The sequence below is a fragment of the Pseudorca crassidens genome, chromosome 17 (assembly GCF_039906515.1).
Source record: "Pseudorca crassidens isolate mPseCra1 chromosome 17, mPseCra1.hap1, whole genome shotgun sequence".
NCBI classification, from domain to species: Eukaryota; Metazoa; Chordata; class Mammalia; order Artiodactyla; family Delphinidae; genus Pseudorca; species Pseudorca crassidens.
Window position 1 is genome coordinate 9040076 of NC_090312.1, and position 13929 is coordinate 9054004.

The 13929-nt window shown below is 50.3% G+C and overlaps 2 protein-coding genes across 4 annotated transcripts in view; one reads left to right on the forward strand and one right to left on the reverse strand.

Annotated features, from left to right (window-relative positions):
* TG (thyroglobulin) overlaps positions 1-13929 on the reverse strand; it is a 242487-nt gene that overhangs the window by 45673 nt on the left and 182885 nt on the right. The window lies entirely within an intron of this gene.
* The window catches only part of SLA (Src like adaptor), an 83687-nt gene that overhangs the window by 38495 nt on the left and 31263 nt on the right, over positions 1-13929 (forward strand). For all 3 annotated transcript variants that reach the window (XM_067711215.1, XM_067711214.1, XM_067711216.1), the window contains exon 2: positions 11210-11449. The gene's annotated coding sequence lies outside the window, so the exon portion shown is untranslated. The remainder of the gene's footprint in view (positions 1-11209; positions 11450-13929) is intronic.

Genomic DNA, 13929 nt, shown 5'->3' on the forward strand with positions numbered 1-13929 from the left:
AGTGGTATCTCATCATGGTTTTAATTTGCATTTCCCTAATGTCTATGATGTTGAGTATCTTTTCATGTGCTTATGGGCCATTTGTGTATCTTCTTTGGGGAAACATCTATTCAGATCCTTTGCCCATTTTTAAATTGGGATAATTTGTCTTTTTGTTACTATTAGTGTTCGTTGTATATTCTGGATACAAGTCCCTTATCAGATATATGATTTGTAAGCATTTTCTCCCATTCTGTGGGTTGTCTTTTCATTTTCTTGATGGTATTTTTTGCAACACAAAAGTTTTTAGTTTTGGTGAGACCCAATGCATTTATTTTTTTCTTTGCTGTTTTTGCTTAACCCAAGGTTCAGGAGCCCTGCCTAGCATTCTAACTATACATATTTTTAAAACATTTTTTATAACGTGCTGCCAAAATGCCTTACAAAAAGGCATTATTATTTGCAAACTTAACCCACCAACCAACCGTGTCTACACATGGAAGAAAGAGGAGGAGATGCCAGCAGGTAGTGGGTGGCTGCTGCGTTGCACGCCCTTTACATCATCTTCTAAACCTCGGAACTGGGGAGAGAAGGCTGTGTCCCTTTTGTGAAAGAGGCACAAAGCCTCAGACAGGATAAATGACTTGCCCCAAATCACCCACTGCTTCCGAGTTGGATTCAGTCTGTTTGTCTCCAAAGCAGCTGCACCGTCCGGCCTCCCTATGCCAAAGGGAATAGGGACCAGGCAACTATCTGCTCTCAGCCTCCCTTCTCCTGACACCTTTGGCAAATGGTACTCTCCACGGGACCTGGCTACAGATCGTCCCCTGTACCTGGATGCGCTGTGTGGAGGCCTTGCCCAGGTATCCGCTGTGGGGAGCCCTCCCGGGTCGGGGAGCCTCCTGGGCACTTGCTCAGCCTTGGCTTGGCCCCTTTAGAACAGAGCTTGCTCTCCTGTCATGTTTCTCCTCCAGGCTCTTGGAGACTTGACAAAATGCCTTTCTCCATCTGTCACAAACATTACATCCAACGGCCTCAGTCACCTTCTGGCTGTAAGAAACCATTTAAACTCTTGGCACTTGAAAAGTACTGCTTTCCCAGGCAAAGGTATCACCCTTTAAAAGTGACACCCTGAGTGATGGCCAAGGCAATGGCTGCCCCCTTATTTCAAAGGGAATTGAAAAGGCAGGCTCCTGAGAGTTTCTCCCTGTTCTCAACAAGCAATTCATACATACACGGTGGGCAGGTGTCGCTTTTTAAAAATAATATCAAAATTATAACTTGTAAAAGTGCCTAGATGTTTCTTCCTAGTCATGTGTTCCTGTGGCTTTGTTTCAGGGACCAGCTGGCCCAGAATAGTGCCTAGGGCAGCTGGGACTGTGTGGAAGAGAGGGCAAGTCTTGGCCTCGGAGGATGTCAGCCTAGGCTTTCCCACATTCTTATCCTTTGGCTTTGAACAAATCAGTCACCCCTTTAAGCCTCAGTCCCCTCAACGATACAGCACGTACCTCACAGCCTTATTGCAAGAGGTGTGGGAAGCACAGTGTGAGGAGCTCAGCACGGGGCCTGGGGCAGAGCAAACGCTTCACTGGCTTCCGTTCCTTCTCTTCCTCTTAGTTCTGTGGGTCCCCCCAAGTAGGAATGGTAGCCCTTTGCTGACTAATTCTACACTGTCGTGCTCTTAAAAATTTTGAAAAGCAAAACCAGTGTAGAGAAGTGGTAAGAACACGGGCTTAGAAATCAGAGAGACTTGCGTTTGAGCCTCTGCTCTGTCCCTTAGTGGCCTTGCCGTGTTCACGGTGATGCATCAGTGAACTTCACCAAATCAGTGAACTTCACCAAATCCATTTTGTAAAGTCGGGATTTTACTCATCCCTCTTAGTTTTGTTGTGTGGGTTGGTGACATCAGGTTACATGAATAAATGGTACTGACGGCAGCTCTGGGGGTAGCCAGCCCTTGCCCAGGGCTGCACTTGCACATCTAATTTCAAGGTGGTAAGATGGAGGGGCGAGAGGCACAGCCTGGATTCCCAGCCCAGAGGAAGCTGGCCTAGAACCGAAGCCTGGCCACTCTGCCCCACGGGAGAGACTGAGCTGCCTGTTTTCCCTGTAAGTTTGACTCCACACTCAGCTGTGGTGTGTGAACTTCCCCACCAAACGTGAGCAGCTAGAAGACAGCAGAGCCCAGCCCAGACATCCAGGAGTGCAAAAGCCACGTCTGATTACTAGTTTCCTCCCCGTCACCCCCGACTGCCTCCCTCTCTCCATCTCCCCCTCCTTTGCTTTCTTCCTTCTCCCTTCCCCCCTGGAGTAAATGGCCCCGATCAGCTCCTGACCCGTAGAAAGGGCTCCCTGTGCCTGCCCTGGAGAAGCACAGTGTGTGTGGAAGTTCTGAGACTCTGGCAGGTGTGGATGGTCTTGTGTGTGCAGGAGGGGAACTGGCTGGGGGATAGGGTGTCCCCTCAGGGGACAGTAGCAGCAGGAGGGGTGACCTGGGCTGCATGGACATGACTGGTGGTGACTCTGGGTGGAGCGAGCAGAGCAGAGAGGTGGGGTGTGGCCGGTGTGGGTGTGACATCCCTGGAGAGGTCAGCTGAGGAGGGGCACCTCGGCAAGAGCCTGTGCTGGGAGGAAGGGCACTGGCCCAAGAGGGCCTTCCTGGGTTCCACGAGCAAAAGCGTGGGGAGGGGGCTGCCCCAGGGAGCTCAGTTATAGGGTGCTGGGCTCAGGTTCCAGGATGGGAGTCCCTGTGCTGGCCACAGAGGGTGGGGAGGAGGCCTGGAAGGAAGGGTCGCACCGGAAGTGGACTGTCCAGGGTTCCTGTAACGTCCGGGCCACAGAGGCCACCGTGGACTTGCTCTTTGAGGTTGCAGAGGGCGAACTGTCTGCACAACCAGCTGAAGTGAAACCCGCGACCCGGGCCTGTCCTGGCGGCTGTGCCTTCGGGCCTGAGCCTCACACCCCAACCCTCCCGCACTTGGCCTTGTGTGTTCAGTTGGGCCTGGCATTTTCCACTGCCCACTTTCTTATCTTGTATTAGCTCTAGCTGGGTGTGAAGTCTGAGCCCAGTGCCCGCCCTGTAAACGAGGGTAGCCCCGGGGCCCATCATTCCAGCAGACCCGCTCCCCAAACTTTCCCGTGTGGATAATCCCAGGGGACTCTGGCTAAGGTGCTGATGCATTGCTATGAACTAAATATGTACCCTCCTGAATCCTTGCCCCAGCTGAGCTCCCGGAGTCCATGTCACATCATTTGCAACTCCATCTCCTTCAAATTTGTCAGGGAAAAGAAGTATAAATTGTTATACAGTGTAGAAAAAAGAATGGGCTTTGGGATTAGAGAAATCTTCCTGAGTCCTGAGCTGACAACTCGGTAAGTGGCTTTACTCCCTGGGTCTCAGTTTCCCCACCTGTAAAATGGGTATATAATAGTGTCTCAAGGTACGGCATCGAGAGCATGGGCCGTATGTCAATTATTAGCCCAGGTTCAAGTCCAACATCCCCCGCCTACCAGCTGTGTGTCCTCAGGAAAGCTAGTTACACCCCCCGTGTCTCAGTTTCCTCAAATGTAAGATGGGGGTAAGAAGGATATTTACCTCACTTGCTTGTTGAGAAGAGCTGGTGACATAAAAGGTAATGTGCTTACATGTGTTAGGTTTCTAATAAACAGTAGCTGTCATTAAACTCAGAATTGATATTTCAAAGAGTTCTTGCAAAAATTAAATGAAATAACAGGTTTGAAAAATACTTTATAACCTGTAGAGCACTGTCAGAGATCAGTTATTATTATTTATAACATTATTGCTACTCAAACTAAAATTTAAAAAAATAGTGAAATTTTCTCCAGTCTAAAGAAGCCTTTGGGGTTGAAATTCTGTTTTGGCTGAGGATATTTTAAGCGGCTGAGCTTGTCTGTCCTTTCCTATCCCTCCTTGGCGGCCCGATGATGCTGGGTATAATTAGCTGTGGCTCAGTTGAGGCTCCGTAAAGGCTGGCTGACAATTTCACACCCATCCAGTGGCTTATAAATGGATGACACCGTTCTAAATTACATCAAGGCCAGCTTTGAGCTTGTTCTTTAGAGGAGAACCACAGAATCTCATCACGCGTGAAAAGCCTATCTCACAGAAGTGTTAAGGCATCATAGAATAAGCAAGTTAGAAGTTAGAAAGGGGACTTTAATAAAAGCCACAACCATCCTGTGATAGATCGTAACCTCCTTTCGTGCCATTAAAGCACATTTTGAGGTGTTTGGGTGAGTTTAATTGCTATTATTGTTTATGAGATGAAAATACAGGGGCAAAGCAGTTAAGAGGTCTGACTCTGGTCATGCTGGGAAGCTAATCACAGAGGCCTGATCTCTAAATGTCTGTCCAGCTGTTTCTACCAGCCCAGGGACACAGCCTGCTCTGCTGCTAGAAGCTGGTCCTTTATCAGGATAATTCCAGAGGCATTTTTGAGCCCCTCTTATATGCCAGATGCTGCAGGGAATCTGAAGATGATTAAAACCCTCAGAAAGTTTGTCATCTACAGGGACGGGAGTTTTTTTGTTTTATTACTCCCTCTCTCCCACCCTGCAATTCTCCCCCCCTGCCCTTCCTGCTTCCTAGTAAATGCTTGACGGCCACTTGGTCCATGCAAGGTACTAGTGCTAGGTATCAAGCACTGGCAAAACAGGTAGGCTCCTTGTCTTCATGGAACTTAACGGTTCTGGAAGTCAGACCAACATGGAGATGGGAAAGGGAGATGTTAGGGATACCCTTGAAGAAATTCCCTTCATGGGGCCTGATACCACCGGATGCCACTATGCAGCCCCTCTTCTTTCTCTTGGGGAGACTGCCTCTTGTCTTTGTTCTAAGTGGAATTCACAAGGATCTCTGTGCCCTTCCCCTAAGACTGACTATATATTTGCCTCAAGGGAAGATAACCCACAATGTTTCCCAATTCCTTGTTGAGAACGCTCTTCGTTTAGAAATGATGCCTTGTCTCCTCCTTTATGCTTCTACTAGAGTCTTGGTCTCCTAAATAGGGTGCACGAGACAATCCACTGGAGCACAGGAAGAAAATTCTAAAATAGTTACTTATAAATATCACTTAAGTAGCCTTAACCTTTTAAAACATTTTTTTAGGGACTTCCCTGGCGGTCCAGTGGTTAGGGCTCCGCGCTTCCACTGCAGGGGACATGGGTTGGATCCCTGGTTGGGGAACTAAGATCCTGCAGACAGATGGTACCACATCTTCCATCCCTCCTCCCCACCAATGTCACGGGGCAGGAGCCAGCCTGGGGAATAGGCCACTGGGACAGCTGAAGAACATCACCTTAGGACAGAGGACATGAGCTGGGGGCACAGGGCTTGAGCCCACCTTTTGCAGGGGGTAAAGGGAACATGAGCCCTTCCACCAGGCTCTGAGTCCCTAAGAGGAAAGGATCAAGCCCTGGCTGGCCTGGACTGGAGACTCATCCCTGATTCTGGCAGATCCTAAAATGAGGGGAACAATAGAAGTAAATTCAGACGCAAAGCCAGCAGAGCCTGCCAGGCAGTAGGAGAAAGGGGAAGGTCACTGAGACGGCAGGTTGGAGCCGTGAGGACCGGGGAGGAATCCACACAGACGCCAAGCACGATGCGGGGAGGGTGGGTGGAAGGCTGGGGCGGGTCTGGGCTGAGACTCAACTGATCTGAGGAGGGTCACCTCATCAGCCTGTCCCAGGTGCATTTGAGAGGGAAGAGGAGATCACAGGGGGCAGCATGGCCGGCGAGTGGCAGATGCCCCTCCTCACTGGAGACACTTCCACCTCCAGACCAGATGCAACTCGTCATCCCGTAACGAGAAAAAACGAGAAGGCACAAACGGAACGTCCTGGCCCGCACCAGCAAGTGTGTAGCCTCAGTGGACTCTGCTCGTGTTCACGCGTGAGCTGAACACCACCCGTCCATTGAGCCTCGGGCCCACTGCAACATTCGGAACCATTTCCTTTGGCTTCCCACAGTGCTGCCCTGTCATTGTGGTCCGTCCCTGACCTCCTGGGTGACAGGGCATGTGTCCCAGTCATCCTTGTGCCCCCAGAGCTTAGCCTCATGACTGGCGTGAGGCTAATATTTACGTAATACAATATTCGTTTAAATAAATAAACACCTGTTAGGTCTGGAAAACAAAAGAGTTTGCATCTTAGTGCGTCTAGAGGAAGTTAATAAGGAAAGCAAAGTTGCAACGTTGCGAAGGCTGAAACCGGCTCCCTGCTCAGAGAGCCTCCCCGGCTCTGGGAATGCATTGTCCCTGAGGGGGACACAATGGGGTCGGGTTGAGCAAGAATAGAAGAGAACAGCTCTGGTGAATCAGCAGCATTTATGCAACTCCTCACAGCAGAAAACCCCAGTGCAAACGGAGCCTCTGCTTCTCTTTTTCCCAAGAACACTGTCAGCTCCAAGAGGTCTCCCAGATAAGCGCAAAGATTCTGATGATGTACGTTCAGGTCCCACTCTAGCTGGAGAATTCAGCTCATCCAGATGGACCACTTACCCTGCTTTGGAGATGGTTCCAGAAACATGAACAACTCCCACTTCTAGAGAAACAATAGGGTCTGACGTCTCCCAGGTGATTTTCAAGGTTAGCTCACTGTGCTCCCCAAAGGTGAAGAGCCAGTGTTCACAGTGTACATGCTTTCGTTCTGAAAGCAGGTCCACCACCTTCATGTATCTGTACACTTGATGGACGGGTGTGGGTCATGTGTGGGGGCAGGCGGCGTGCTGGGCTCACGGTCATGTGTTAGACCTGTCCCTGCCCTCCCCAGCTTATACTCCACTTTGAAAGGAAAGGGGGGGGTGTGCATATTCTGTGCCCCACCTCGTGCCTTGCCCTATGCTAGGTAATTTACACACATCCTCCTATGGACTCTCACAATCTAGGAAAGAAGGAGGATTATAGTAACACCATTTTGGCTCACAGAGAGATTCAGAAACCTTGGCAAGGTCACGCAGCTCCGAAATACCTTGAACCACTCTCTTCTCTTGACTCCAATATGCATGTGCCCTATTTCTGCAGGGGCAGGTAAAACTCCAAGGGGTGTTGCGAGGAGGGAGCAATCCCTTTTGGTTGGGGGAGGTCTGGGAACTCGTAAGGACAAGGTGAGCTCTGGGCTGGGCCTGGCAGGAGGGAGGACCTCTCACCCAGGGAAAGGAAGGGCAGGGCAGCAGCAAAGTGCATGGTGAAGGGGTAGGAGCCCTGGCTGCAGCGCAGAGGGGCGCAGGAGGTCACTGCAAGGAACGGGGCGTGGAGGCCTTGAGTGGGGACTCATGGGAGGACAAACTATGATGAACGTTGAAAACAGATGGAGTTGGTCCTGTAGGATGCAGAAGTCTTCAGTAGGCACTTGAGGAGGATGGAGACAGGCGCTAAGTCTCATTCAGGCATACAGGGCTGGGACGGAACGACAGAAGTGCTGGGACATGAGAGGACCAGGTGGGAGGCAGCAAAAACAGTGACAGCAAGCTCACCTCCCGGGGCTAGACCTCATCAGATGGGGGACCCAGAGCAAGTAAGTTAAACCTGAGGAGCCTCGGTTTCTTCGGGTGAAGTCTAGACATAGAGAGCCACTGGAAAGAAGAAAGGGGGGCCACAGCAAGAGCCGAGTTCCTTTCCTGGCACCGCCCCCCCCCAATATGAGATCCCTTTCCCTGCTTTCTGCTCCTTGAACGCTGCGAGAACTTGTAACCCCAAACCTTTGCACATGCCCTTGGCTTTGCCTGACGACTCCTCCCCTTGATCTTCATGCTGGTGGCACTCTGGGATCTTTTCAGAATTCTCTTCCAAGATGAGCCTTTTCCTTGCTGTCCCCACTCTCTCAGCCACCTTCTATGCCATTACCTGTTCATTTCTCTAACTCAGCACCAAAGGCAGCACCTAGCACATAGCAGGTGTTCAACAAATGGTTGTTGAATAAATGACTGAATGAGTGAATAAGTACTTATCCAGCCATAGGAGGTGCATGAACTTGGCTCTCAGAGAACCCAGTAGCTTGCATGGGATCTTGAAGCTCGTATGGTTTAACCCCTTTGAAAAGGAGAAGCCCATCGACAGTTTTACGGCACCAAGTACAAGTCTCATGTTCGGTACCTGCTTATTGAACTTCCCTACTGAGTGGACGAGCTGACACTTGACTCTCCCCGTTGACAGGGGGTTTACTAGTACTGAGGTCACCTTTTTCACCCTCTATCCTTTCCAACATTTATGTAGAAAGAAGGAAAAGTGCTTTCGAGTAGAACTGGTAAGCTGCTAACACTGGACCAAGCTGTAAACTGTGGGGCTTAAGCATTGCATCCCCTGCCATGTGACGCTGAGTCACCTTTACCTCCTGGAGCCTGGAGCCCCTCTGAGACCTGACGCTGGGGAAGTGGGCTTGGTCCTGCTTGGGTTAGGAGACCTGAGGACCCCCAGGTGGGGAGGTTACACCCGACTCCCGACAATATTAAGTGTGTAAATCTGGCTGTTTACAAAGTGGAACATGTCATTTCAATAAGGTGACGACTGCACATAAGTACGAGGAAATTAATCGAGCAAATCTCAACTCACGGGGGCATCTTGCTAACCTGCCTGTGGCCACTAGCCTGGGTCCTAACAGCGAATTAACTCGCAAAGCCCTCCAGAAATCGGATGCTTTTACACCTATGGACCTGGGTGTCTCCATGTGCTCTAAAGTGTGGCCGCCGGACACGACATGGTCACCCAGCCAGGGTCGACCCCAGACTTATCCTCAAGGACCTTGGCGGGGGCAGCCCCTGCTAAGGGTGGGCTCCGACCTCCGGACCCCCTGCTCGGCCTGCAGCCCAGCATTCTTGGCAGCGCGGTTGACAGCTTCAAGAACATCTTCTCACACACGTTCTGTTTCGGCGCGGTCACCACGGGGGTGCCAGGGAGGTAGTGAAACACCAGGGCCAGGGCAAGTCAGCAACAGTCCCAGGCTACCCAGTCACCCCCTGGACATGGGCACAGTGGTTCCCGCCACCCGGGCTCCCGCGGCTCCAAATTCTGGGCTTCTCCTTCGCAGCAGCTTCTCCTGGGTGTGGACTGCTGCCTTCGATGGAGACCGCTCTCTGGTCCCTGCCTGCCTGCTGTCGGCCTCCACCACCAGACTCGAAGCTTCCTTAAGGCCCACTGTGCCTTTCCCCTACCCTCCAGAGTCTGCATGGGCCTCTAACCCCCTAGCTTGTGCCAAGGCCGGCTCCTTTTCCACCCCCGCGGGTCTCAGCCAATGGCACAGAGGGCCCACCCCCCACCCCGGTCCCCTCTATCACGCTGGCCATGTCATTTCCTTGTAGAGTCACCGGAATTGACAGTCACTATAGTCCAGTCCTTATCCCCTGGCTCCTTGGAGGAGGTAATCAGCTCAGTGAGGGCGGGGCTTTCATGCACGGCTGAACTCCAGTGCCTGGAAAACTTCATTGAATAAATGATTGAATGAGGGAATGGATTCAGAGTCTAACTCACAATAGATTCTCAGTAAATATTTTTTGAAAAGTTGCCGAAAGCGCATGACTTTTGACTATCAATCTAAACCTTTTTTCCTCCTCTGTGTGAATTCTGGGGGAAAAAAACTCCACTTCCGCCTCTCCCTGCGCACCCGCTCTTCCCCGTCGAGGCGAATCATCCATTCAGTCTTTGCACCATCTCCTCTGCGCCTTCCCAGGGTGCCCTGTGCAGAGCAGGGCTTTTACGAGTTGTCTAAGGAACCCTCTCTCTAGTGCAGAGTTCCTGCTAAATCTAGAAGCAGCCCTGGTGCTTTTAATTCATCTTCGAGAACAGCACCGAGAGAGGTTTCTGAATGACTGTCCCCGCCGGCCGTGCTGGCCCTGCTGGGCTGGGGCCGCGACACTGGCCTTGGCTCTGCTTGGGGGCCAGCTGTGTGATTCTGGGCAAGTCCCTGGATGCTCTGTCTTCTCTGTGAAGCACGGGTTGGGCCAGGGCTCTCAGCGGGAACTCATCTGGTGTTCCCAGCTCACGCAGGTGACTCCGGGCGGGCCGCCTGGAGTCGGCATCCCGGCAGCTTCCATCTCTGCCACCAACAAGCCCTTGCGCCCCATGTGCCTGGGCTTTCCTGCTTGAGACTCACGTGTTATGAACAGGGAGCTGTACACTATCATTTAAAAATTATTAGACCCATCAAAAGAGTTGAAATAGTACAGTGCACCTATGCCTTTCACCTAGATTGACAAAGTATAACATTTTGCCACATTTGCTTTCTCATTTCTCAAATACATTTCTCATTCTCTTTCTCTTTGTATGCGTGTGTGTTTTCTTTTTTTTTTTTTTTCTTTTTTTTTTTTTTTGCGGTACGCAGGCCTCTCACTGTTGTGGCCTCTCCCGTTGCAGAGCACAGGCTCCGGACGCGCAGGCTCAGCAGCCATGGCTCACGGGCCCAGCCGCTCCGCGGCATGTGGGATCTTCCCAGACCGGGGCACAAACCCATGTCCCCTGCTTCGGCAGGCGGACTCTCAACCACTGCACCACCAGGGAAGCCCCCCTTTTTTTTTTTAATGAACCATTTGAAAGTTAAAGACACCATGCCTCTTGATCTCTAAATACTCAGAAGTTAACACTTTCTTCACATAACTATAATGTCATTCTCACGCCCAGGACAATTACCATCGACGCAAGTGACCTAACATGCCGTATATATTTGAATATCCCCCACCTCCATCCCAATGTTTTTCTAGTCCTTCTCCCTTGATCCAGGATCCAGCATCACACATTCAGTTACCCCGTTTTCTTAGTCAACTTGAAGCAGAAACCTGGAGAAGCTGATTATTTTTCATAACCCTTCTAGTTTCTTCTGGTTGTAGCACAGCCGAGGGGTGGTGCGCCTCCCTGGGAAGGCTGGTGGGTTGCTCCTTTCTGTAAAGGGTCTTTGATGCCCACTATTTCAAGCCTCTGCCAATTAAAAACTCATCTACAGCGGAGCCAGGGCCAGAAGCTCTGCTCCAGGGTCCACTGGGCAGTGACATCAATAAACTGAGAAAAGAGAAGCTGCAGCTCTGAACTACAGCCTCCCTGGACCCAGGGAGCTTTGGGGACTGTGAGAGCAGCCTCTTGGCCTCCTCTGCCTTTTAATTAGAGACAAAAAGTTCCAGTGTCTGAAAGCCAAGCGTGGCCCAGACATTTAGAACCAAGCTGCCCATATTCCCAAGTGCTTTGTCAAAAAAAAATGAACAATGCTGCTATCTGCCCTGTCCTTACAGAGAGAAGTCTGCTCGGTGCCGTTGCTGAAAACAGGAACCTGCCTTCTGCAAGCCTCTCTTGTTTCTAGCAGAGGAAGTTGTAACTGGTTTAGCAACTGCGCTTCTTGACAGCATGGGTTCCTCAGCACCGCACAAGGCTCAACCTGCCGCAGAAGCAGCAGCTGATGGAGAGGCGGTGATGGTGCTCCTGGCGGCCCTGCTTCAGCTACTCCCAGGGGAGACCATGCCCAGCTGCTGAAGGTATCTGGGGGGGCATGGGGGGGCTGGGGCGGGGGAGGCTTCAGGACCCCAGAGACACACAGCTGGTAGCAGGTGGACTTTCTGGAGACAGATGTGCTCTGGGAGGACAGGCAGAGCCTGGTCCCAAGCGAGGCTCAGCACCTAACACGGCGGCTGGCACGTCGTGGCTGCTCAGTGATGGGGAACCGCACGGCAGGAAGGGCTGGGAGAGCTGGGACGGGCACGCTCCTGCCAGAGAAGGTTTTTTCCAGCCGCAGAACATCCTAGCACATAGCAGGCTTCTTACCGAGGGCTCTCCTGCTCGCTATTAGACTTTTTAGCAGCGTGACCTTGGGCGAGACATTTAAACCTCTCCAGGCCTTCATTCTCTCCTCTGTGAGGCAGGAATAATGGTACCCAACTCACACAGGTATCGAGCAGATGAAATGAGCTGACATATGCAAAGTGCCCAAGCCAGTTTCAGACACATAGTAGGTGCTCAATAAATGCTATCAGTGTGGAGTCATGATGTCTAAAGGTACGTGGAGCCCAGGCAGGTGGACATCACAATAGTGCTTCTAGGAGTTTGGGAGTGTGGATCTTCTGTGGGAAGATGCCAACGAGGGCGGATGATAATAAGCAACAAGGATCCAAGCAGGTGGGCTGTGTACAGGGCAGGAGCAGTATTAAAGGAAGGGCAAACACACCAGGCACATAAAACCTGAAAACAAGATGTGAGGAGTAGAAGAGATCTGGGAGAACCAGAATCCCCTCAGGAGTGCGGCACACTCCACATCTTTTTAGGTTCTTAGATGTCCAGAGAGCCTGGTGTCAGGGAAATGACCTGGGTTTTGGCCTCAGACTGTCCTGAATCAGGGTTATGCACGCAGAGTGAAGGGAAAGAGTCTGCCAAGCTGAGTGGCAGGGGAGGGGTGTTGCATGAAAGGTTCTTCTCCTGCACTCCTCGGCACAGTCCTGTAAGATTACGATGATTATTTGCTTTTGACAAATGAGAAAATGAGGCTCAGAGAGGTTATGAATCTTGGTGATTCATCCAAGTCACACAGCTGGTGAGAGCCTCTGAGGGCTCCAACGGCTGAGGTGGGGAAGCGGGAGCCTTACCTCAGCGAGAGCAGATGTGGGAAGGACGAAAGTGTGTCTTTAAAGCAGTGCTTCTGTCTTAGGAGAAATAACACCCCATAGCTGCAAATCGTCTTTCTGTAGTTTGCTATAAGGTGCCGCAAACTGGGGCTGTGGTCCTTTTAAAACTGGGGAGGTAAGGCCAAATCAAAGTTCTGGCAAAATCTGGTGCAATCTATAGTCTCCAGTTGGAAAAATGCTATTCAAGAGTGCTTAACATGCTCTGACAAATGTAACAGTAATAATATTAAAAAACGACTGCAGGGCAGAACTAGAGACACAGATGTAGAGAATAAATGTATGGACACCAAGGGGGCAAAGCGGGGCGGGGATGGTGGTGGGATGAACTGGGAGGTTGGGATTGACACGGATACACTGATGTGTATAAAATAGATAACTAAGGAGAACCTGCTGTATAAAAAATAAATTAAATAAACTTCAAGAAAAGTAGTAATTAAAAAAAAAACAAACGATGGAACAGACAGACTGAAAGCTATTTAGACTCCTGCATCTTAAACGGATCTAGAATCAGGGAAGTAAGACCAGGGAAACCCATTGTTTTAATCAGCTACACCTGGGCCAACGTTCTGGGTCAGCCACCAGTGAACTAACTGAGTGACTCTGGGCAAGTTACTTTGCTTCTCTGAGGGTTAGTTTTTTCCTCGTAAAAAGAAGACCAGCTTCCGTGTGTGTTAGTAAGAAGTTTAAATTATATACAGTATGTAGGAGACGCTAAATACTAAAGAGCAGCTATTAATATTATTCCTAACCCAGACAATTAAAGTACCCCAAGTTACTTGTATACCCCTAGGCAGTAAACAGTAGCAGACTGTGTTAAATATGATGGGTCAAACTGCACAGCCGATGACCTGGACATTCCTTCATGATTTTTCTGAACGCTTATTTCTAAGTGTTCCTCCATCTCATATAAGTGAAACAGACATGGGATGGGTAGGTTTGTATTGCACTGAAATCATTTTCCTATTACAGAAAAAATTTCCCCACGCTGAGCTTCGAGTGCGGGCGATGTATTTCCAAGGGGAGTGGATCTTTCTTAAAGACTTAGAAATGATTCATTTCAATAAACCCCAATCAGCTTCCTGCATTAATAGATGCTGCTGGGTTTTAATTTTTCATTTGACATTCAGCAAGAATTTATTTCCCCCAGCTCTGAAAGAAGCTGGAGCTTAAAATTCTCATTAAAATTTTCCAGCATGTGAGGCTAGAGCATTTGGTTCTTGTCAGCCAACGTGAGGGCCCTGTAAGCACATGTATCCATCCATCTGCCCATCCGTGCATCCATCTCTCCTTCCCTTAATGAATATGCGTTGAGGCTGTACTGTGTGACTGACTTCCTCCCT